The sequence below is a fragment of the Aquarana catesbeiana genome, linkage group LG02 (assembly GCF_042186555.1).
Source record: "Aquarana catesbeiana isolate 2022-GZ linkage group LG02, ASM4218655v1, whole genome shotgun sequence".
NCBI lineage: Eukaryota > Metazoa > Chordata > Amphibia > Anura > Ranidae > Aquarana > Aquarana catesbeiana.
This window is the reverse complement of record NC_133325.1, coordinates 46,018,918-46,042,216: the sequence shown is the minus strand read 5'-3', so window position 1 is coordinate 46,042,216 and position 23,299 is coordinate 46,018,918. Positions and strand designations below refer to the sequence as shown.

The following is a 23,299-nucleotide window of genomic DNA, read 5'->3' as shown; positions in this document are numbered from 1 at the left end:
GGATGTGGGAGCCGGCTGTGACTTCCCCATGTCTCACAGCTGACTTCCTATTGAGTGAAGGCAAGTGCAGTTAGCTAGTCTGCCACTAGGTGGCTCGGTTCCAGAATAGTGTCAGGAGACAGCGTCATTAGGTACTAGGCCCCCTTTAGTTAGAGCCCCCGTTTAGTGATGTGATGGGAGAGTCAGTGCCCAGTTCTAAGCCATGTTGGAAGGAGCCCTAAGGCAGTTGAGGCATGGGCCCCACACCAGTACAGATATAACCAGCACCTGGAGGCTCTTGACAGGGCTGGAGGGTTGGTAGGAGTAGATCTGCACCCAAGAAAGTCAGCTGTAGACTTCATTACCCTTATTGAGGTGGGGCTAGGGTAGGCTGCAAAATGTCATTTGGGCCAGGCCAAGAGTTCCCTGAATGAGGCTGTTCCCCTGGAGGCTTCCGCTAGAGGTAAACCTATGGAAGAGGTGCCTACAGAGAACCCAGTCCCGTGCATACTAATGACCTCGGGTGGAGAAAGAGACTGTAAAAAGGAGGTAACTGCTTAAAGTGCTGCATGATCTTTTTACATATGACTACTGCGGGCCATCCACTAAACGTGATTGACTGTATTGTCAAGTGACTCCGGAATGTACTGTATGTCAATGTGACGTGACTTTTGTGAGTACCATCAGTAAAGTGCAGCAACTCTATTCATGTGTGGACATTCCTTCCTTGTGATATAAATGTCAACAGAGGGTTCAGCCTCAGCAGGAGGGACAGTGTTCAAGCAAAGGCAAGAGAAAAGGGAGTTGTGCTTTTGGCACCCTTACTAGCCTATTGCAAAGCCCCTCTTACATGTGCATGCACAAAATTGCAAGCCACTTTCAGTCGTCTCGAGCCTTTTGGGATGTGTGACCCAAGAGGTTGCAGGGGGAGAGGGGCCAACTAAGCTTACATACCTCTCACCTACTGTAGGTGAGAATTGCAGAAGTAGGAGAGGGTACCTGTCAGGAAAAGATACCCACTCAGAGAAAAAGGACACAAATTTCTTTACAGTAGTAGGGAGGAGTATCCTGAACGGAACTTTGACTTTTAAGTGAGGGTCCACTTTAAGATGTCCAACTATAGTACCAATCCACTACCCCAGAAGTAGCAGTGGGCTTAAGTCATCTTCATTAAGGATGAATCGTACACCCCTCGGTTCAGTTCGCACCAGAACTTGCGAACTGGCAAAAAATTTGGACGAACACACGAACACCGTTAAAGTCTATGGGACACGAACATGAAAAATCAAAAGTGCTCATTTTAAAGGCTTATATGCAAGTTATTGTCATAAAAAGTGTTTGGGGATCGGGGTCCTGCCCCGGGGGACATGTATCAATGCAAAAAAAAAGTTTTAAAAACGGCTGTTTTTTCGGGAGCAGTGATTTTAATAATGCTTAAAGTGAAACAATAAAAACGAAATATTCCTCTAAATATTGTGCCTGAGGGATGTCTATAGTATGCCTGTAAAGTGGCACAGTTTTCCCGTGTTTGGAAAAATACCACAGCAAAATGACATTTCTAAAGGAAAAAAAGTCATTTAAAACTGATCGCGGCTGTAATGAATTGTCGGGTCTTGGCACTATAGATAAAACTCATTGAAAACAATGGCATGGGTTCCCCTCCCCCCCAGTCCATTACCAGGCCCTTTGGGTCTGGTATGAATATTAAGGGGAAGCCTAAACCAAAAATTAAAAAAAAAAAAACGGCATGGGGTCCCCCCCAAAATCCATACCAGACCCTTATCCGAGCACGCAACCTGGCAGGCCGCAGGAAAAGAGGGGGGTTGAGAGAGCGCCCCCCCCCCCAAACCGCACCATGCCACATGCCTTCGACATGGTTGAGGATGCTTTGGGGTCCCCCTCAAAGCATCTTGTCCTCATTTTGATGGAGACAAGGGCCTCATCCCCACAACCCTTGCCCGGTGGTTGTGGGGGTCTGCGTAAACGTGTGCCCCCACCCCCTCTGACGCCACGTGACATCAGAGGGAGGTGGGGTGGCACGTTTACGTCACCGAGTGGCCCTGCCCTCAGCTATATAACAGCTGTCATCGAGAAGAAGCATCACTCGGCGGGAGCCTCCCATGGAGGTGGAGCTGTTGCGGCTTTTTTTTTCTTTTTTCGGCTCGTCGGGCGGTGTGAGATGGATCTATATCGCGGGACATTTTTTTTTTTAAAAAGGACTTGTCCCAAAGTGTCTCCTGTCTTTCTTTACAATTTTTGACACTTTTTTGTGAAGTGGTAGGGGTACCCTTACCAATTCACATAGGGGAGGAGGCCGGGATCTGGGGTCCCTTGTTAAAGGGGGCTTCCAGATTCCGATAAGCCCCATGCCCGCATACCCCACAACCACCGGGCAAGGGTTGTGGGGATGAGGCCCGTGTCCCCATCAACATGGGGACAAGATGCTTTGAGCTGGACCCCAAAGCATCCTCCCCATGTTGAGGGCATGTGGCCTGGTACGGTTCAGGAGGGGGGGGCGCTCCCTCGCCCCCCCCTTTTCCTGCGGCCTGCAAGGTTGCGTGCTTGGATAAGGGTCTGGTATAGATTTTGGGGGAACCTCCACGCAATTTTTTTTTTAATTTTTGGTTCGGTGTTCCTCTTAATATTCATAACAGACCCAAAGGGCCTGGTAATGGACTGGGGGGGGGGACCCATGCTGGTTTTTTCAATAAGTTTTATCCAAATTGCCGAGACCCGCCAATCTTTACAGCCGCGATCAGTTTCAAATGACTTTTTTCCTTTAGAAATGTCATTTTGCTGTGGTACTGTTCTAAACACTGGAAAAATGCATCACAGACATACTATAGACACCCCCCAGGCAAGATATTAAAAGCAATATTTCATTTTAAATTGTTTCACTTTAAGCATTATTAAAATCACTGCTCCCGAAAAAAACGTCCGTTTTTAAAACTTTTTTTTGCATTGATACATGTCCCCTGGGGCAGGACCCAGGTCCCCAGACACATTTTTTATGACAATAACTTGCATATAAGCCTTTAAAATGAGCACTTTTGATTTTTCATATTAGTGTCCCATAGACTTTAACAGGGTTCCGCGGCTTTCGAATTTCCCGCGGACACCGCATAATGTTCGTTGTTCGCCGAACGTCCCAACAACCAAACCGTTCGCCCATCCCTAATCTTCATATGCGTAGATTCAGCAGAGACTTTACACCCCCTCATCCTAGAAGCAGGCATTGCCTGAGTATGTGGCACACCGGGCACCATGTCCCCTACAGGTTTATGACAATCTGTCTGGTTCTCCTTAGAGACTGCCTGAGGAACTAGTGGCTGCAGAAGAAAGGTTGTCAAGGGATGCCATGAATGAAAGCTCCGCTCAAAGCGCATAAGGCTTTGTGTGTACTCCTCACTGCTTTTAATGACATAATAAAGCTGGATTTACTTTTTCATTAAGAAGGGACTGCAGTGTTGTCTTATGCTTTGGTTGAGATGGGATGATGGAAAAGCGTCGGTTGATTGCAGAGCTGAACATGCTGTGGATAATGGGAATTTTGAGCGGAGCTCCTTGTATGCTGTGGATTTGAGTTAAAGCGGTATAAAACCCAAATGGAAACTTTTATCATATTGCAGCTTACCAATTCTTAGATGTGATACCTGCATTGTCTTTCTTTAGTTTTCACCTGATGATCCAACCACTAAGACTGTTGTTTTATCAACAAATCAAGCTCTCCTGCAAATGTATCAGTTCAGAGTGTTGAGACAAACCATTAACCGCTTAGGCCTCTTTCACATGGACGATCCGTATGTCCGTTTTTCATCCTTCCGTTTTCGGATGAAAAACGGACATACATTCATCCCTATGGAGCGTCGGATGTCAGCGGTGACATGTCCACTGACATCCGACCCCGCTCCGATCCGAAAAGTGTAACGGAGGAAAAACCTACTTTTCCATCCGTTTTCGGATCGGATCGGGTGACGACGGACACTACGGTCCGTCGTCATCCGATCCCCCCATAGGGGAGAGCGGCGCTCTGACAGGTCCGCCGCTGCACAGCGTGCAGCGATGCACCTGTCATCTTGCTGCTCAGCGGGGATTGGCGGAGCGATCCCCGCTGAGCCAGCGGATGTTCACGGGGCGGATCATCACTGATCCGCCCCGTGAGAAAGAGGCCTTAGGATGATCAGCTTTTATTCATTCACCTAAAACCTTGAACCAGTGGCGGCTGGTGCTAAATATGTCGGGGGGGCTGCAAACTAACGCCATCCAAACCCCCCCCCCCCGTGCAGGATATGGATGACGGACGGGAAGGCGGAAATCACCCCAAGCACCCACCCCCTCCGGCGTTAGACAGACTGACCTTAGGAGGCAGTGGGGAGGAAGAGCCAGCCGTTGCTTCGCCTCTCGGCTGAACAGGAAGTGTATCCTGACTGAGACACGATTGGCCAGGGATCCCCCTGATCCCCCTGATGAAGATACAACATTTCCATTGTATCGACACGCGTAGGGGAGGGGACTGGACGGTGCAGGAGGCAGCTGGTCTGTCATATGGAGAAGGAGCATACGATCTCATCCGTGGCTAAGGCATGCTATAGAGCGGTGCACTAACACACCAGACCCATGTGAGTACCCTATAATAGGGCTTTGTTTGCATTAAATAAAATCTTTTAAAATGTTATTACACTATGGAAGTCTCTTTTTGATATTTATATATGAGGATGCCACATCTGTGAGCAGTATTTGGACCTTGCAACCTGACCTGGAATCCGTTTTGACGATTCAAAAGCGTGTATTGACCAAACTTAATTGCGAGGTCACACGCTCTGAGGTGAGCGGCCATTACCTTGGAGTGGGGAGCACCTGAGTGTAATCACTGCTGCAGATCGATATATTCACAGTCACCTATCACAGTCACCTATCAAGTCACGTTTATTATCTTTAGATTAAGGATGCTGAAAACTGACCCTGGATGGTCAGAGTATCACGGACCTGAGCACTTCATGGACCACCTTTGTATCAATATTTATATTTTATGAAATGTGTGTGTATATTCACGTTATGATGTTGTAAGCTTTATGGCGACAACAGTCGCATATATATATACATATATGTATATATGTATATATATATATATATATATATATATATATATATATATATATATATATATGTGTATATATATATATATATATATATATATACATATATATATATATATATATATATACATATATATATATATATATATATATATATATATATATATATATATATATAATTTTATTCTTGGGATTTAATTTATAGGCACATCACTTTAGTTAACAAGTTTGTTTTGTTTTTGTTTTTTGCTGCAGGTTCGGCAGATCATTAAGAGGATGGGGCAGCACATGATTTATTTATTATATTATATATATATTTATAATAATATATATTATAATTCGCTATTGTCACACAACTGGGTGGACTCAGGGCGCAGTGCTCTGCGCCCCGAGTCCACTCTTTTTTGAAGCCAATTGGAGGCTCAGGCTCTTACATAGTTACATAGTAGGTGAGGTTGAAAAAAGACACAAGTCCATCAAGTCCAACCCATGTGTGTGATTATATGTCAGTATTACATTGTATACCCCTGTATGTTGCGGTAGTTCAGGTGCTTATCTAATCGTTTTTTGAAACTATCGATGCCCCCCCCCGCTGAGACCACCGCCTGTGGAAGGGAATTCCACATCCTTGCCGCTCTTACAGTAAAGAACCCTCTACGCAGTTTAAGGCTAAACCTCTTTTCTTTTAATTTTAATGAGTGGCAACAAATCTTGTTAGACTCCCTCCCTGAAAAACTTTTATCCCTATTGTGGGGTCACCAGTCTGGTATTTGTAAAATGAAATCATATCCCCTCTCAAGCGTCTCTTCTCCAGAGAGAATAAGTTCAGTGCTCGCAACCTTTCCTCATAACTAATATCCTCTAGACCCTTTATTAGCTTTGTTGCCCTTCTTTGTACTCGCTCCATTTCCAGTACATCCTTCCTGATGACTGGTGCCCAGAAATGGACGGCATACTCCAGGTGCGGCTGGACCAGAGTCTTGTAGAGCGGGAGAATTATCGTTTTATCTCTGGAGTGGATCCCCTTTTTAATGCATGCCAATATTATGTTTGCTTTATTAGCAGCAGCTTGGCATTGCATATCATTGCTGAGCCTATCATCTACTAGGACCCCCAGGGCCTTTTCCATCCTTGATTCCCCCCGAGGTTCTCCCCCTAGTGAGTTGATTGCACTCATATTTTTGTCACCCAAATGCATTATTTTACATTTTTCTACATTAAACTTCATTTGCCATGTAGTTGCCGACCCCATTAATTTGTTCAGATCTTCTTGCATCCTTCCACATCCTGCGGAGAAGTTATTTCCCTGTTTAACATAGTATCGTCCACAAATACAGAGATTGAACTGTTTATCCCATCCTCCAGGTTATTTATTAACAAATTAAATAGGATTGGTCCCAGCACAGAACCCTGGGGGACCCCACTACCCACCTCTGACCATTCTGAGTACTCCCCATTTATCACCACCCTCTGAACACGCCCTTGTAGCCAGTTTTCAATCCATGTACTCACCCTATGGTCCATGCCAACGGACCTTATTTTGTACAGTAAATGTTTATGGGGAACTGTGTCAAATGCTTTTGCAAAATCCAGATACACCACGTCTACGGGCCTTCCTTTATCTAGATGGCAACTCACCTCCTCAAAGAAGGTTAATAGATTGGTTTGGCAAGAACGATTCTTCATGAATCCATGCTGATTACTGCTAATGATACCGTTTTTATTACTAAAATCTTGTATATAGTGCCTTGTCATCCCCTCCAAGAGCTTGCATACTATTGATGTTAGGCTAACTGGTCTGTAATTCCCAGGGATGTATTTTGGCCCTTTTTTAAATATCGGTGCTACATTGGCTTTTCTCCAATCAGCTGGTACTATTCCAGTCAGTAGACTGTCAGAAAAAATTAGGAACAATGGTCTGGCAATTACTTGACTGAGATCCCTAAGTACCCTCGGGTGCAAGCCATCTGGTCCCAGTGATTTAATAATGTTAAGGTTTCCAAGTCTAATTCTAATTCTGTCCTCTGTTAACCATGGAGGTGCTTCCTGTGATGTGTCATGAGGATAAACACTGCAGTTTTGGTCAATGAAGCCCCCAATTTCCTCGTGAAGAATAGAGCAGAAGAATAAATTCAATACCTTCGCCATCTCCCCATCCTTTGTAACCAGATGTCCTTCCTCATTCTTTATGGGGCCAATATGGTCTGTCCTTCCTTTTTTACTGTTTATAAACTTACTGTAAAGCATTTCTTGGGATTTTTTTTGCTCTCATCCGCTATGTGTCTTTCATGTTCTATCTTAGCCGCCTAATTGCACCCTTACATTTCTTGTTGCATTCTTTGTAAAGTCTGAATGCTGATGATGATCCCTCAGCCTTGTATTTTTTGAAGGCCTTCTCCTTTGTTTTTTTATGCATTTTTACATTGGAGTTAAGCCATCCAGGACTTTTGTTCGCTCTTAGGACTTTTGTTCGCTCTTTTAAATTTATTTCCCAATGGGATGCATTGGCTAATGCCCTTATTTAATATGCTCTTAAAGCAAACCCATCTCTCCTCCGTGTTCTTTGTTCCTAAGATTTTATTCCAATTTATATCTTCTAGCAAGGTTTGATGTTTAGGGAAGTTGGCTCTTTTGAAATTCAGAGTCTTTGTATTACCCTTATGTTTCCTATTTGTGTGATTTATACTGAAGCCAATTGACCTGTGATCGCTGTTTCCTAAATTGCCCCGTATTTCCACATAATGTGCTTCTAAAATAAAAAAAAAAGTCCCATTGAAATCCATGTGTCCGGCACCCTGCATGTAGATTAGGGGCCGGGCACATGGATTAGAGGGGCGGCGACCCTGCTCCTCTTATGGACGGGCCGCCATTGCCCTTATCCCAAAATGAACAAAACTGTTGCAGTAACTGCTTCTGTAACCGCAGTGTAAGCTCGAGTTTGGCTTCGACATGTTGGTGTGTCTAATGCTGGCCATACACTATACGAAAAATCGGCTGAAAAATCGTTCGTATAGACACTTCGTTCGTTTTTCGGCAAGTTAATGGGCACAAATCGATAATCGTTTGTGACGTTTTTGTGGGAAAAAAACGAACGGGAAGTTTGGAAAATTTCTGCCGAACGTACGATAAATTGCAAGGTTAATGTGTTTCCCGTCCGAACTGTCTGCACTAGGTATATGTAAAAAAAACGAACAAAAAATTATTTATTCATACTCACTGAACAATTTATCGGTCATTATATGATGGCACGATCGTTTGCGGTCACGGTCGAACGTTCGTTTTTCGAAAATGGGTTTGCCCGATTTTCTGTATAGTGTATGGCCAGCATAAGTCTCATTTCACACTGGTGTGATGCGGGAACCACAGCAATTCCTGTACAGGTTCCCGCACCGCATCAGAATCGCAGGCAGTTCACACTGCTCTATGCAAACCGCTGCGGGTGTAAATATAAAGTTAATGACACCCCCAAATCAGTTTGCAGAATGCAATGCGAACTGTGGAATCAGATCGCATGGCTCTGAACACCCATGCAATCTGATTCCAGTGCGGACAAAAAAAAAGGGTCCTGCACCATTTTGGTGCGAATGCAATGTGATTGCAGCCATACAAACTGTATCAAGAAGAGAAGAAAAGATTAATCGCACACTTGAATCCAAAGAATACTGTAGAAATTTCTTTATTGTCGTGAGCCAGACAAAATTGCAATGATGATCATTATATATATATATATACACCGTATTTATCGGCGTATAACACGCACCCCAATTTAGGAGGGAATTTTAAGGAAAAAAAAACTTTTAGGAGGGAAGTTGAAGGGAAAATAACTTACATTTAAATGCCCATCATTGCAGCCTTCTCAGTGCAGCCTTGCCCCAGTGCAGCCATGTCAGTGCAGCCTTCCCCAGTGCAGCCTTGTCAGTGCAACCTTCCCCAGTGCAGCCTTCCCCAGTGCAGCCTTGCCCCAGTGCAGCCTTGTCAGTGCAGCCTTCCCCAGTGCAGCCTTGTCAGTGCAACCTTCCCCAGTGCAGCCTTGCCCCAGTGCAGCCTTCAAAATCGCTGACCGCGATTTGAAAATGGCACCGCCGGCGCCAAAATACACAGAGCCGGTCCTCGGCTCTTCTCGGCGGCTCTCGTTCACTTTCGGGTCCACTCGTAGTCCCGCCCGGGATGGGCGTGACTGTGAGCGGAGCTATCCGAACCTAGCCGAGTACACTCGGCTAGGTTCAGGCGGCGCTCGAGTGAAGCCGAAAGGGCTCTGTGTATTTCGGCGCCGGTGGCGCCATTTTCAAATCGCGGTCGGCGATTTTGAAGATCTGGCAGCTCCGGATCGCAGGGGATCGGCGTATAACACGCACCCGTGATTTTCCCCTGATTTTAAGGGGAAAAAAGTGCGTGTTATACGCCGATAAATACGGTATTTTACTTTCTGCTATATAACATTCTGCTATAACCAAAAATTTAAAAAATCGAATTTCTTCATAAGCTTAGGCCAAGGTATAGCGTCTACACACTATGGCATATATACTGGAGTTTTTAGTTATTTATTTTGATAATAGTAATGGTGGCGATCAGCAACTTATAATGGGGACTGCCAACATTCTGACACTAACTGACACTTTTGACACTTTGTGGGAACCAGTGACACTAATACAGTGATCGTTGGTAAAAAATATACACTGTCACTGTACTAATGACACTGGCTGGGAAGGGGTTAAACATCAGGGGCGATCAGTGGGTTAAATGTGTGCTTAACCAGTGTTTTTGTGTGTACTATGTGCTGTTTTTACTAAGGGATATGATGGATTGTATTCCCTGTTTTGCAGGGAACCAAAATCCACCACATCTCTGCTGACAGGACAAAGCTCTGCCTTGTGTACATAGGCAGAGCTCTATTCTGTGCTCCTCCTTGCCGATCAGCAGGTGTGGACATCCTTTGGCCGGCACCCGCTGATCAACTTCTGCTATGACTAACCACGGCACAGCTGAGGCGCCAGCGGCGCACGTGCACGCCCCATACCCAGAAGTGCTGCATCACGTACTAGATACATGATCTGGCACAGGAGAGCCACTCTGCTGCTGTACTCATACATGAGGCGGTCAGCAAGTGGTTAAAATTTTTTATTATTAAAGTGATATTAAAGGTTTGGCTATTAAAAAAAAAAATAATCACAAACATGTTACCTGCTCTGTATTATGATTTTGCACAGAGCAGCCCCGTCCCTCCTCTCCTCGGGTCCCCCACAGGAGCTCCAGGCCCCTCCCTCCTGCCAGGTGCCCCCATAGCAAGTAGCTTACTATGGGGGCACCCGAGCAGGTTCAACCCCACCAACACTCTCTCCTCATTGGCTCACTGGCTGTAATTGACAGCAGTGGAAGCCAATGGCTACTGCTGCTGTCTCAGCCAATGAGGAGGAAGAGACCTGGGAGAGCCGAGGCTCTCATGGACATCGCTGTATCCAGATTGGGCTCAGGTAAGTATTGGAGTGGGGGGGGGCTACACACAGAAGGTTTTTTACCCTCATACATAGAATGCATGGAGGTAAAATACCTTGAGCCTTTAGAACCACTTTAAATTTAGTTATACTCACAGGGATAAAATGAATACAGCTCATGTAAAGAGCATGCCGCTTGGCAGGGCACGCATGAACAATAACATCAGGTCCAAAGCTCCGCTCCTATGTGTTTTGTCCATGTAGACGTCCTCAGGGGGTAGGGTGTTTAGTGCATTGAGTACAGGTGGCACGATTTATATTTACATATTTGTTGTTGGAAAATAAAGGAAAGAAACCCTGAAAAAGAAAATAAATGCAGCCATCACATCTAAGGATTGGTAAGCTGCAATATAGTACATTTTGCAAGCAATGGCTACAGCATATCATGTACTTCAGCATAGGAAAGAGAATGGAAGAGCCGCTGTGCATTATGCTTTAAAAAGCGACAGTATATTATTAAATTCAGTTATGCTCAGAGGGATGAAATGAATACAGTTCAAGTAAACAACATACTGGTTTTCCGAGCAACGAGGGAAGCACCAAAGCTCCGCTCCTACGCGTTTTGTCCATGTAGACGTCCTCAGTGGGAAGGGCGTTTAGTGCATTGACTACAGGAAGCACGATTTATATTTACATATTTGTTGTTGGAAAATAAAGGAAAGAAACCCTAAAAAAGAAAATTAATGCAGCCATCATAGTTAAGGATTGGTAAGCTGCAATATAGTACATTTTGTAAGCAATGGCTACAGCATATTGTGTACTTCAGCATAGGAAAGAGAGTGGAGGAACCGCTGTGCATTATCCTTTAAAAAACTACAGTATATTATTAAATTCTAGTCTTAAAGTTATGCTCAGAGGGATGAAATGAATACAATCCAAGTAAACAGCATACTGCTTTTCCAAGCACCATTGTGCAATGAGGTAAGCACTAAAAGCTCCGCTCCTACGTGTTTTGTCCATGTAGACGTCCTCAGGGGGCAGGGCGTTTAGTGCATTGAGCACAGGAAGCACGATTTATATTTATGTATTTCTTGTTGGAAAAAAAAAAAAGGAAAGCAACCCCCAAAAAGAAAACGAATGCAGCCATGACATCTAAGAACTGGTAAGCTGCAATATAATAAATGTGTTGCTTTAATTGTTGTAGCATGCCGCAATATGCGGCAACACACGGAAGTGCATTGCGGTGTTTTGCGTTTGAAAAAAGGGTCATATTAGGGTGCGTCTGCAGATTAATCATTTTGAATAGGCTGCCTTCACACAACGCACGGTAACTCGCAGCTTAGCGCACATATGTTTACGCACTGCAAAAGGTGTAAGTGGACCCATATGTAGTTTTAGTAGAAATCTCCTTTAATTAATACATGCAGGAGACAGAACTTTAAAACACTGATATCCGTGAATCCATTTTTTTTTTTTTTACTTTATGTAAATGGAGAAGATTTCATTGCGTCGTATTTAATGTCAGGAGAGTGTAGCGGATATAAAGAAACGCGGATGTAGCCCGGGAACCGAGGCTGTTATTGAATTATAGAGTTTGCTCTCCAGCTTGCCGTGACTGCGGGGCTCGGTGAACGTGGGATGTTCTTCAATTCTGAGCAAGATGTTAAATTTTTGATGAAAGGAGTTTGGAGCCGGCTCAGAGCTTTATCGCACACAGACTCCTTCCAGAGATATGACAAAAAACGGGAGCATGCTCAGGCTAGGCAAAGAAGTTTTGTATTGGAGCAATGAAGACCCCATGCAAAATGCTAATGATGTGCAGCAAACACTGCAACTGTGCTAAATGCAGGAACGTGACTAAATCTGGGTTTGTGTAATACTTTGAGGCTGGGCATATCAGGCTATAGTCACGGGATCCATTGTGTAACCTTCTTTTATTCTCCAATGAGAGGGCGCAGCAGCTTCAGATAGAGCCGATGTCTCCAAACTTTCTAAACAAAGGGCCAGTTTACTGTCCTTCAGACTTTAGGCGGGCCAGACTGTGGCCGATAGGAATAAAAAATACATAGCATCCCTGTGGTCAGTAGGAGGAGGAATAGTGCCCCATTATTCGTATGAGGGGTTGAAATAGTTTCCCATCATTGGTGTCAGTGGGGGGAATAGTGCCCCGTCATTGATATCAATTGGAGGAATAGTGCCCCATCATTGATGTCAGTGGGAGGAATAGTGCCCCATCATTGGTATCAGTGGGAGGAATAGTGCCCTATCATTGATATCAGTGGGGGGGGATATTTCCTCATCATTGGTATCAGTGGGAGGAATAGTGCCCCATCATTGGTCTCAGTGGGAGGAATAGTGCCCCATCATTGGTATCAGTGGGGGGATAGTGCCTAATCATTGGTATCAGTGGGGGGATAGTGCCTAATCATTGGTATCAGTGGGGGGGGATAGTGCCCCATCATTGGTATCAGTGGGGAGAATAGAACCTCATCATTGGTATCAGTGGGAGGAATAGTGCCCCATCATTGATATCAGTGGGGAGAATAGAACCTCATCATTGGTATCAGTGGGAGGAATAGTTCCCCATCATTGGTATCAGTGAGAGGAATAGTGCCCCATCATTGATATCAGTGGTAGGAATAGTGCCCCATCATTGGTATTAGTGGGAGGAATAGTGCCCCAACATTGCTGTCATTGAACCCACCCGCCACTGCCACCCCCCGGTCGGTCAGTCACCAGCCCTGCACTTACTCCATCTAGGTAGTGGGCTTCTTCCGGGCGCCGGCTTCACCCTGCGTCTCCTCCTTCCTCGGCTTCACGGCACTTCCCCTGCTTCTCTTCCCTCCTCCTTCTCGGCGGGCCAATAGGATCGCTTCTCCTCTCAGACAGTCAGGTCTCAAGACCCACCCTGCATGTAGATTAGGGGCCAGGCGCATGGATTAGGGGGTTGGCGGGCTGCCGCTGGTCAGTAGGAGGAATAGTGCCTCATGATTGGTGTCAGTGGGAGGAATAGTTCCCTATCATTGGTGTCAGTGGGAGGAATAGTGCCCCATTATTGGTGTCAGTGGGAGGAATAGTGCCCCATTATTAGTGTCAGTGGGAGGAATAGTGCCCCATCATTGGTGTCAGTGGGAGGAATAGTGCCCCATTATTGGTATCAGTGGGAGGAATAGTGCCCCATTATTGGTATCAGTGGGAGGAATAGTGCCCCACTATTGGTGTCAGTGGGAGGAATAATGCCCCGTCATTGGTATCAGTGGGAGGAATAATGCCCCGTCATTGGTATCAGTGGGAGGAATAGCGCCCCATCATTGGTGTCAGTGAGCTATGGTTTTACCACCTCTGGACTGTCCTCCTTAACCGTACAGCTACTTGAGGGGGTTGTACATAGAATTATACCCCTTTTCATAGTAACACCACTATCTAAGAAAATGGGGCCGCACCACAGCCACCCTGGAGTTTCTGGGCAGTGTGGTGGGATTTACAGGGTTAAAACAGGCAGTGAGAAGGTGAGATATCGCCTCCCAGGCCAACTGTCAAATGCCCTCTGATAACTGATCCACTGTAGATTGCTTTTCAGAGGGCAATACAAATGCAAACGAGTGACATCTTTGGCATTTTACTACTACCGGTGTCCTCAAGGAGTGAGGGAAAATGTCATACTTCCTATTTATCTGCTTTGATATGGGACAGGAAGTAAAGAGAAATCTCCCAAGCGGGGACAAAGGTGCCAATTAAAAACATTTTCTAATAGCCAGAGGAAGGTTTAGAAACCTGTTAGGGTTTTTATTGCTGTCAGGGTCCACATGAAGGAGATTTCTCCTCACTTCCTGTCCAGGTACCAGACAGAACAGGAAGTGGAGAGAGATCTCCTCTCCTCTGCCCAGACACAGACAACGCATGACAGAAAATCTCTTCAACGAGGACACAGATTGGATTGAAATCCTCCGGGCATGTACAGACACCAATGGTGGGCAATGGTAGGGAGAGAATACTTACACACCCACACAGGCTGAACTGGATGGACTGATGTCTTTATTCAACCTTAACAACTTTGTAACTAAATACTGTATTTATTGGCGTATAATACGCACCTATTCACCATGAAAATCGGGTGCAAATAGCGTGTGTGTGTTATACGCCAATACTTTCATTTTAGCTGCATCGGAGAGGACAGAGAGGGGGGCGGGACGAGCGCCGTCAGATTACATACAGCGAGAATCTCCTGTTTACTTGGCGGCCTCTGTAATAGGAAGTCCCGTCTCCTGGGCCGCCATTGGGCCACTGTTCTGTCTATTATAGGAGATTCTCACTGTATGTAATCTGTCGTCGCTCACCCCGCCCCCCTCCCTGTTCCCCCTAGGATTTAGATGGGCATCGATCTGACTGCTCTGATGAAAATGGTGAGGCTGCTGCATTGAAGGCAATGGTGAAGCTGCTGCATTGAAGGCAATGATGAGGCTGCTGCATTAATGGCAGTGGTGAGGCTGCTGCATTAAAGGAAATGGTGAGGCTGCTGCATTGAAGGCAATGGTGAGGCTGCTGCACTGATGGTTATGACGAGGCTGCTGTATTGAAGGCAATGGTGAGGCTGCTGCATTGATGGCAATGGTGAAGCTGTTGCATTGATTGCAGTGGTGAGGCTGCTGCATTGAAGGCAATTGTGAGGCTGCTGCATTGATGGCAATGGTGAGGCTGCTGCATTGATGGCAATGGTGAGGCTGCTGCATTGATGACAATGGTGAGGCTGCTGCATTGATGGCAATAATGAGGCTGCTGCATTGATGGCAATAATGAGGCTGCTGCATTGATGGCAATGGTGAGGCTGCTGCATTGATGGCAATGGTGAGGCTGCTGCATTTATTGCAATGGTGAGGCTGCTGCATTGATGACAATGGTGAGGCTGCTGCATTGATGGCAATGGTGAGGCTGCTGCATTGATGACAATGGTGAGGCTGCTGCATTGATGGAAATGGCGAGGCTCTTGCATTGATGGCAATGGTGAGGCAGCTGCATTGATTGCAATGACGAGGCTGCTGCATTGATGGCAATGGTGAGGCTGCTGCATTGATGGCAATGACGAAGCTGCTGCATTGATGGCAATGGTGAGGCTGCATTGATGTGGACTGATGAGGCTGCATTGATGGCACTTGTGAGGCCTCAGATGGGCATTGATCAGGCTAGATTGATGGCAATGGTGAGGCTGCAGATGAGCACTGACCCTTATTTTGCTGCAAAGTTCCTTATTTAAAATGTAAGGGTTTTTTTCCTGAAACGTCCCTCTTAAAATGAATGTGCGTGTTCTACGCCAATAAATACTGTATGTAACTATGTGTGCAAAAGTGTTCATCAATAATCAGACAACCACCAACAAGTTTCACACTCTCCCTTCCTCAGGGCTCAATGATATCTGCAAATGTTTGATCAGACTCAGGGAAGCGAGGACCAGATAAATGTACTGTCTGAGGGGAATCAGATGGGGCAGAATTATGTCAGTAAAACAGCTGCAACAAACCGACAATGACAACCTGACAGAGCCGGAGGAGGAATGGATTCTGGTCACCATTACCATTATCAAAATGGTTTTCCACAAGGAAATATTACCTTGCCATGTCTCTAATAGAATAAAACTTCTCACCATGGGTTGTAAGAAAAAAATGCTTCTATCTCTGAGCTCTGGGATGGATTTCCTCTATTATTCATGCAGTACGGCCTTCCAATGCTTCTCTATTCATAGTATAGAAAACTTCTTACTGCACTGATTGTAACGTTTTCTTCTCTCACGTCTGAGGAACATTTTCTAGATGTGTTGGCATTGCCTTGGCATAATGTATGCTGATATGTATTATATCCTGATATACATATATATTTATTTTTGGGAGACCTGGTCTTTGTGTGTGTCTGTGTGTGTGTGTGTGTACACACGCATGTTTTATGACCGTGTCTTGGTATATATGCGTTGGCAATGTCTTATGTTTATATGTGGCAGTGTCCTAGTATATATTTATGCTGCCAGTGTGCTGGTATATACTGTATGTATACAGTGCCTTGAAAAAGTATTCATACCCCCTTGAAATTTTCCACATTTTGTCATGTTACAACCAAAAAGGTAAATGTATTTTATTGGGATTTTATGTGATAGACCAGTTATTCTCAACCAGGGTTCCTCCAGAGGTTGCTAGGGGTTCCTTCAGCATTGGGCAATTTCTGCCTCTCAGATAAGTTCCCACTGACACCATTGATCTTTTCTGTAAGGACGTAACTCTTCCCAATGTCCACAAGTGTAAGGACCATTCTTCCCACTGATCATCACATTAATGCATCATGAGTTGTAGATTTCAAATTTTTAGCAGGTGTTCCCGGAGACCGGAGAACTATTTCAAGGGTTCCTCTGTGTTGAAAAGGTTGAGAAAGGCTGTGATAGACCAACACAAAGTGGCACATAATTGTGAAGTGGAAGGAAAATGATAAATGGTTTTCAAAATGTTTTACAAATAAATATGTGAAAAGTGTGGGGGACATTTGTATTCAGCCCCCCGAGTCAGTACTTTGTAGAACCACCTTTCTCTGCAATTACAGCTGCAAGTCTTTTTGGGGATGTCTCTACCAGCTTTGCACATCTAGAGAGGGATGTTTTAGCCCATTCTTCTTGTTTGCAAAATGGCTCAAGCTCTGTCAGATTGGATGGAGAGCGTCTGTGAACAGCAATTTTCAAGTCTTGTCACAGCTTCTCAATTGGATTTAGGTCTGGACTTTGACTGGGCCATTCTAACACATGAATATGCTTTGATCTAAAACATTCCATTGTAGCTCTGGCTGTATGTTTGGGGTTGTTGTCCTGTTGGAAGGTGAACCTCCGCCCCAGTCTCAAGTCTTTTGCACACTCTTAGGTTTTCTTCTAAAATTGCCCTGTATTTGGCTCCATCCATCTTCCCATCAACTCTGACCAGCTTCCCTGTCCCTGCTGAAGAAAAGCATCCCCACAACATGATGCTGCCACCACCATGTTTTACAATTGGGATGGTGTGTTCAGGGTGATGTGCAGTGTTAATTTTCCGCCACACATATCATTTTGCTTTTAGGCCAAAAAGTTCAATGTTGGTCTCATCTGACCAGAGCACCTTCTTCCACATGTTTGCTGTGTCCCCCACATGGCTTCTCGCAGACTGCAAACAGGACTTCTTATGGCTTTCTTTCAACAGTGTATTTCTTCTTGCCACTCTTCCATAAAGGCCAGATTTGTGGAGAGCACAACTAATAGTTGTCCTGTGGACAGATTCTCCCACCTGAGCTGTGGATCTCTGCAGCTCCTCCAGAGTTACCATGGGCCTCTTGGCTGCTTCTCTGATGAATGTTCTCCTTGCCCGGCCTGTCAGTTTAGGTGGACGGCCATGTCTTGGTAGGTTTGCAGTTGTGCCATACTCTTTCCATTTTCGGATGATGGATTGTACAGTGCTCCATGAGATGTTCAAAGCTTGGGATTTTTTTTATAACCTAACCCTGCTTTAAACTTCTCCACAGCTTTATTCCTGACCTGTCTGGTGTGTTCCTTGGCCTTCGTGATGCCGTTTGTTCACTAAGGTTCTCTAACAAACCTCTGAGGGCTTCACGGAACAGCTGCATTTATACTGAGATTAAATTACACACAGGTGAACTCTATTTACTAATTTGGTGACTTCTGAAGACAATTGGTTCCACTAGATTTTAGTTAGGGGTATCAGAATAAAGATGAATACAAATGTACCCCACACTTTTCACACTTTTCATATTTATTTGTAAAAAAATTTTGAAAACAATTTATCATTTTCCTTCCACTTCACAATTATGTTCCACTTTGTGTTGGTCTATCACATAAAATCCCAATAAAATACATTTGGTTTTGGTTGTAACATGACAAAATGTGGAACATTTCAAGGGGGATAAATACTTATTCAAGGCACTGTATGTGTGTGGAAGTGCACTGGTTTATACATTTACCGGCCACTTTATTAGGCCCCCCTTGCTAGTACCGGGTTGGACCCCCTTTTGCCTTCAGAACTGCCTTAATTTTTAATGGCATAGATTCAACAAGGTGTTGGGACCATTCCTCAGAGATTTTGGTTCATTTTGACATGATAGCATCATGGAATTGCTGCAGATTTGTTGGCTGCACATTCATTATGCAAATCTACAATTCCTCCACATCCCAAAGGTCCTCTATTGGACTGAGATCTGGTGACCATGAAGGCCATTGGAGTACAGTGACGTCATTGTCATGTTCAATAAACCAGCGGTGAGATGATTGGAGCTTTGTGATATGGTGCATTATCCTGCTGGAAGCAGCCATCAGAAGATGGGGACACTGTAGTCATAAAGGGATGGACATGGTCAGCAACAATACTCAGGTAGTCTGTAGTGTTTAAATGATGCTCAATTGAGTTTGTCAAGAAAATATCCCCCACACCATTATACCACCACCAGCCTAAACCATTGATACAAGACAGGATGGATCCATGCTTTCATATTGTTTATGCCAAATTCTGACCCTACCATCTGAATGTTGCAGCTGAAATCAAGACTCATCAGACAAGAAAAAGTTTTTCCAATTTTCTATTGTCCAATTTTGGTGAGCCTGTGCAAATTGTAGCCTCAGTTTTCCTGCTCATAGCTGACAGGAGTGGCACCCAGTGTGGTCTTCTGCTGCTGTAGCCCATCTGCGTCAAGGTTCCATGTGTTGTGTGTTTAGAGATGGTATTCTGCATACCTTGGTTGTAACGGTTATTTGAAGTACTGTTGCCTTTCTATCATCTCAAAGCAGTCTGCCCATTCTCCTCTGACATCAACAAGGCATCTTCGTCCACACAACTGCCACTCACTAGATGTATGTATATATATATATATATACATATATATATATACACATATATATACATATATATACATACATATATATATATATATATATATATATATATATATATATATATATATATATATACATATATACATACATATATATATCTATATATATAGATATATAGATATATAGATCTATATATCTATATATCTATATATATATAGATATATAGATATATATATATTTTTTTTTTTTTAAATAATTATTCTTTTTCCTTTTCTATTTTTGTCATTTTAGAACTTTGTTGAATAATGGATTCCGTAGCAGTGCATTGCATATATATGTAGAAAGCATTTTAGAACACAGTTGTTTCCTTATAGTAAATAATAATAGTGATTATTTTTCCCGTTGGAATATTTATTGTTAAAAAAGAAAAAAAATATTCTTAATCTGTGAAAATGAATTTGGAGAAATCTCATGAAGATCCAACGCATGTTCCTAATTTACAGAGGAAATGTGGTGGAACTGACTCAGGAAGACAGGGAATCATGGAGAAAGAGGAATCAGACAAATGAGTGGCCTGATTTTATAAAGAGATATTTATGAAATGGCAAAATGCACTCCAGTCCTTTCATTCTACTTTATGCCTGTAATCGGAGCATGCATGTGACATTATAGTAACACGGCAAAGAAAATACAAGCAGCAACATTCATCTGGAGGAAGGCAAACCCTGAAAAACCAATCAGTTCAATTTATATCAAAGCCAAGACCCTGAGCCAGAGAGTGATCTAATGTGTCTGTGTATGTATTATAAGGATCAGCATCAATTGGAGAGCTTGTAATGAGCCAGTCAACGCTCAGGAGAATGTTTTAAGGCTTCCAGCACACATTTTTTCTTCATTGAGCAGACAACATAAAGATTTACCCTCATAGGGGTCAATTTCAGCCTAATAAAGCCACAAAATAATGTCCATCCTCCTGGCTATTAGGTTTCCTAGTCTGGTCTTTGCAGACGCTCAGTCTGTTCATGGACAATCCCACTCACTAAGTAGACCAACCTTTCTCAACCTTTTTACCACAGAAGAACCTCTAAAACCATTTTCAAGTCTTGGGGAACCCTTACTAAAACCAATTCATTGGGGTCATTGGGGAAAATGTTCAAAACACTGGTGGTCAGTAGAAAGAGTGCAACCAACCCTTACAGTGGTGGTCGGAATGCCACCCTTACGGACAGCAAAACAGAACTGGTGGGATGTTGTTGGCTTTGCCAAGTTGCATTGATCCTGAAATTGTGCAGACACCATCAAAAGGGAGGTCAATCAGCCACAGCTCAAGGAACCTATAGCAACCTCCGAAGCAACCCTGGTTGAGAATGGCTTCACTAGATGATGATCCACTATCGTTTACTACTGATGTTGGTCTGTTTAGGGCGGTCTGTCTGTAGAGCAGTACAGACATGGACATGTGCCCCATTGTATCTTGATAAAAGCTCCATGAGAAGGAACCATGTCCACAGGAGCCCTGACTGAGGGCAGACTCTTCTATTGAGTGCAATCCACCTTTCTCTAATCAGACCCCTAGAATAATAATATGTTCTGTTTCCTTGAGCCCAAAGGCTTGAGGGAGCTTTGAGTTGCATAAAGCCTCCATTCCTAGTTCCCCATCTGACCTGGTAGTCAGACCTCATTATTAATGTCAGCTGTCCACAGATCTTTATATATGTGAGCTGACTTTTGCGCCGGTCTCTCTCTATCGCTTTCTCTCTCTCTCATCTACTTATCAAAGCCACTAATTAAACTCCCCAAAACAAGGCAACACTTGTATCTTTTTGGTTTTCTGTCAGCGTTCAGTCTTTTCACCCAGCAGCAGGCTCCCACAGAAAAGACAGAGAGCAGCAGTCAACTCACATACATAAAGGCGATTTACGCACCTTTTGAAGCCTGACCTGAAAACTCCCAGGACGTTGCTAGGTCATTGCTAAGTGAAGCCTAGCTATTACTGTTCACCTCTATGACAGACCGCCTGGCACCCCAACTGTGTACCTCTGCCAAATGGTGCCTCCTGCCCTCCAAACCCTTCCAGCAGACCGATAGCTAATACCAGCCCTTTACCCCAAGCATCATACGCAGGTAAGATGTTGAGGTAAAACCAAAGGAATCACTTTACTGAAAACAGGTTTTTATACACTTCAGAAATACGGGCAGCCCTCACATGAACAATAAAAACAAATATTACGCATTGGGGTAAACATTCCACAATGGTTAGACAATGAGGTAAAGTTGACACTAGACTGATCACATCATGTAGGAATCTCCAGAAGGATTAGCCAACAGACAGAAACAATAGGTGACTCAATTTACAATGGGAATTCAAACCTAGGAGGCTCGCAATGGGAAAATTACACAATGGGAGAAAGACACTTCACGCCTAGACAGGATAGGCCAACACAGGTATACATTATAACATATAAATTCTGCTTTGAGTCTCTGAGTCTAGGAGGGGGTTGAAGCAGTTCTGCTGGTTTGGGCTGTTATTCTATACCCCAACAAAACACAGAGGCCCCAAATCTCCAGTTCTCAGAGTCTGTGTGTTTCAGAGAGACATAAACTTGAATCTAATGTTAAACTAGTCCAAAGGTCCCCCAGGCACACACCTCCCAAAGAATAGAGCCCCCTAAAATGCCAGGGCCCATAGTCAGTAGGCAAGAGGCCACTTGGCAGTCCCCTCCAAAAGCTCCTGTCCCGGTTGGGTCTGTTACAACCTCCACAATCTGTGCAGTGGTTTTGCACAGGGCAACCTGGATCCTCCTCTTCTTTGGTGCCTCTTCGCTGCTCCTGGCCCCTTCCTCCATTTCGAGTGCCCCCACAGCAAGCAGCTTGCTGTGGGGGTAGCTGAGCTGCAGATCCATGTGTCTATTCAGACACAGAGATGCAGTTTGGCCCCGCCCACTCACTCTCCTGATTGGCTAACTGACTTTGATTGACAGCAGCGGAAACCAATGGCACTGCTGCTGTGTCTCAGCCAATCCTGGATGCCCGAGGGACTCGTGGAAATCGCTGGATCGAGATGGGGCTCAGGTAAGTATTAGGGGGTGCTAAGGTGGCTGCTACACACAGAAGGTTTTTTATCTTAATGCATAGAATGCATTAAGATAAAAAACCTTCTGCATTTACAACTCCTCTGAACCAAGGACACCAGTTCTGCAAGACAGAAGTGCTAACCATGTGTATGGATGACATGTATACATGTAATGTACAGTGTGTTTAAAAAAAGAATCACTCCCACCCCCCTTTTAAAATAATCACATTTTGTTGCCTTGCAGCCTGAAATAAAGACAGACACAGTTTTTGTTTTATCCAGCTGTATTTACTCAATGCAACTTATAAAATCCAAGTGAAAGCTGTAACACCAACATGTCAGAAATAAATAAAAAAAAAAAAAAAAAAAAAACATGGTCTCTGAGTTGGAAAAAAGATCACCCCCCTCCTAAAAACTCAATCAGATGTAGCTAATCACCTTCTCAATGGCACACAAAGCTATTTGACTTTCAACTTTAATCAGCTTTGGTCATTTTGATTACCTCAGCATGAAAGGCGCTTTCCTGGAGCATGGAAGTGCAACTGAAGAAAACAATCAACTATGGGTGGCAAGGCACTGTCACCGGGATCTCCAGGATAAAGTTGTGGATAGGCACAAGTCAGGAGATGGATACGAAAACATTTCAAAGGCTTTATCAATGCCTAGGAGCCTAGTGAAGTCTATTATTAGGAGGTGGAAGGTATTTGGTACAACACAGACCCTCCAATCTCTCTAAACTGGATGAAAGAGCCAGGAGAAAACTGGTTAGAGAAGCTACCAAGAGGCCTACAGCAACCCTGGTCATTGTGTGCATGTAACAACAATATCACAAATTCTCCACAAATGTGGCGTGTATGGGAGGGTTGCAAGAAAAAAG

At 44.2% G+C, this 23,299-nt stretch overlaps 1 protein-coding gene across 11 annotated transcripts in view; it reads left to right on the top strand.

Moving 5' to 3' along the window:
• DLG2 (discs large MAGUK scaffold protein 2) overlaps nt 1-23,299 on the top strand; it is a 2,047,541-nt gene that overhangs the window by 1,725,088 nt on the left and 299,154 nt on the right. The gene's annotated exons all lie outside the window — the stretch shown is intronic.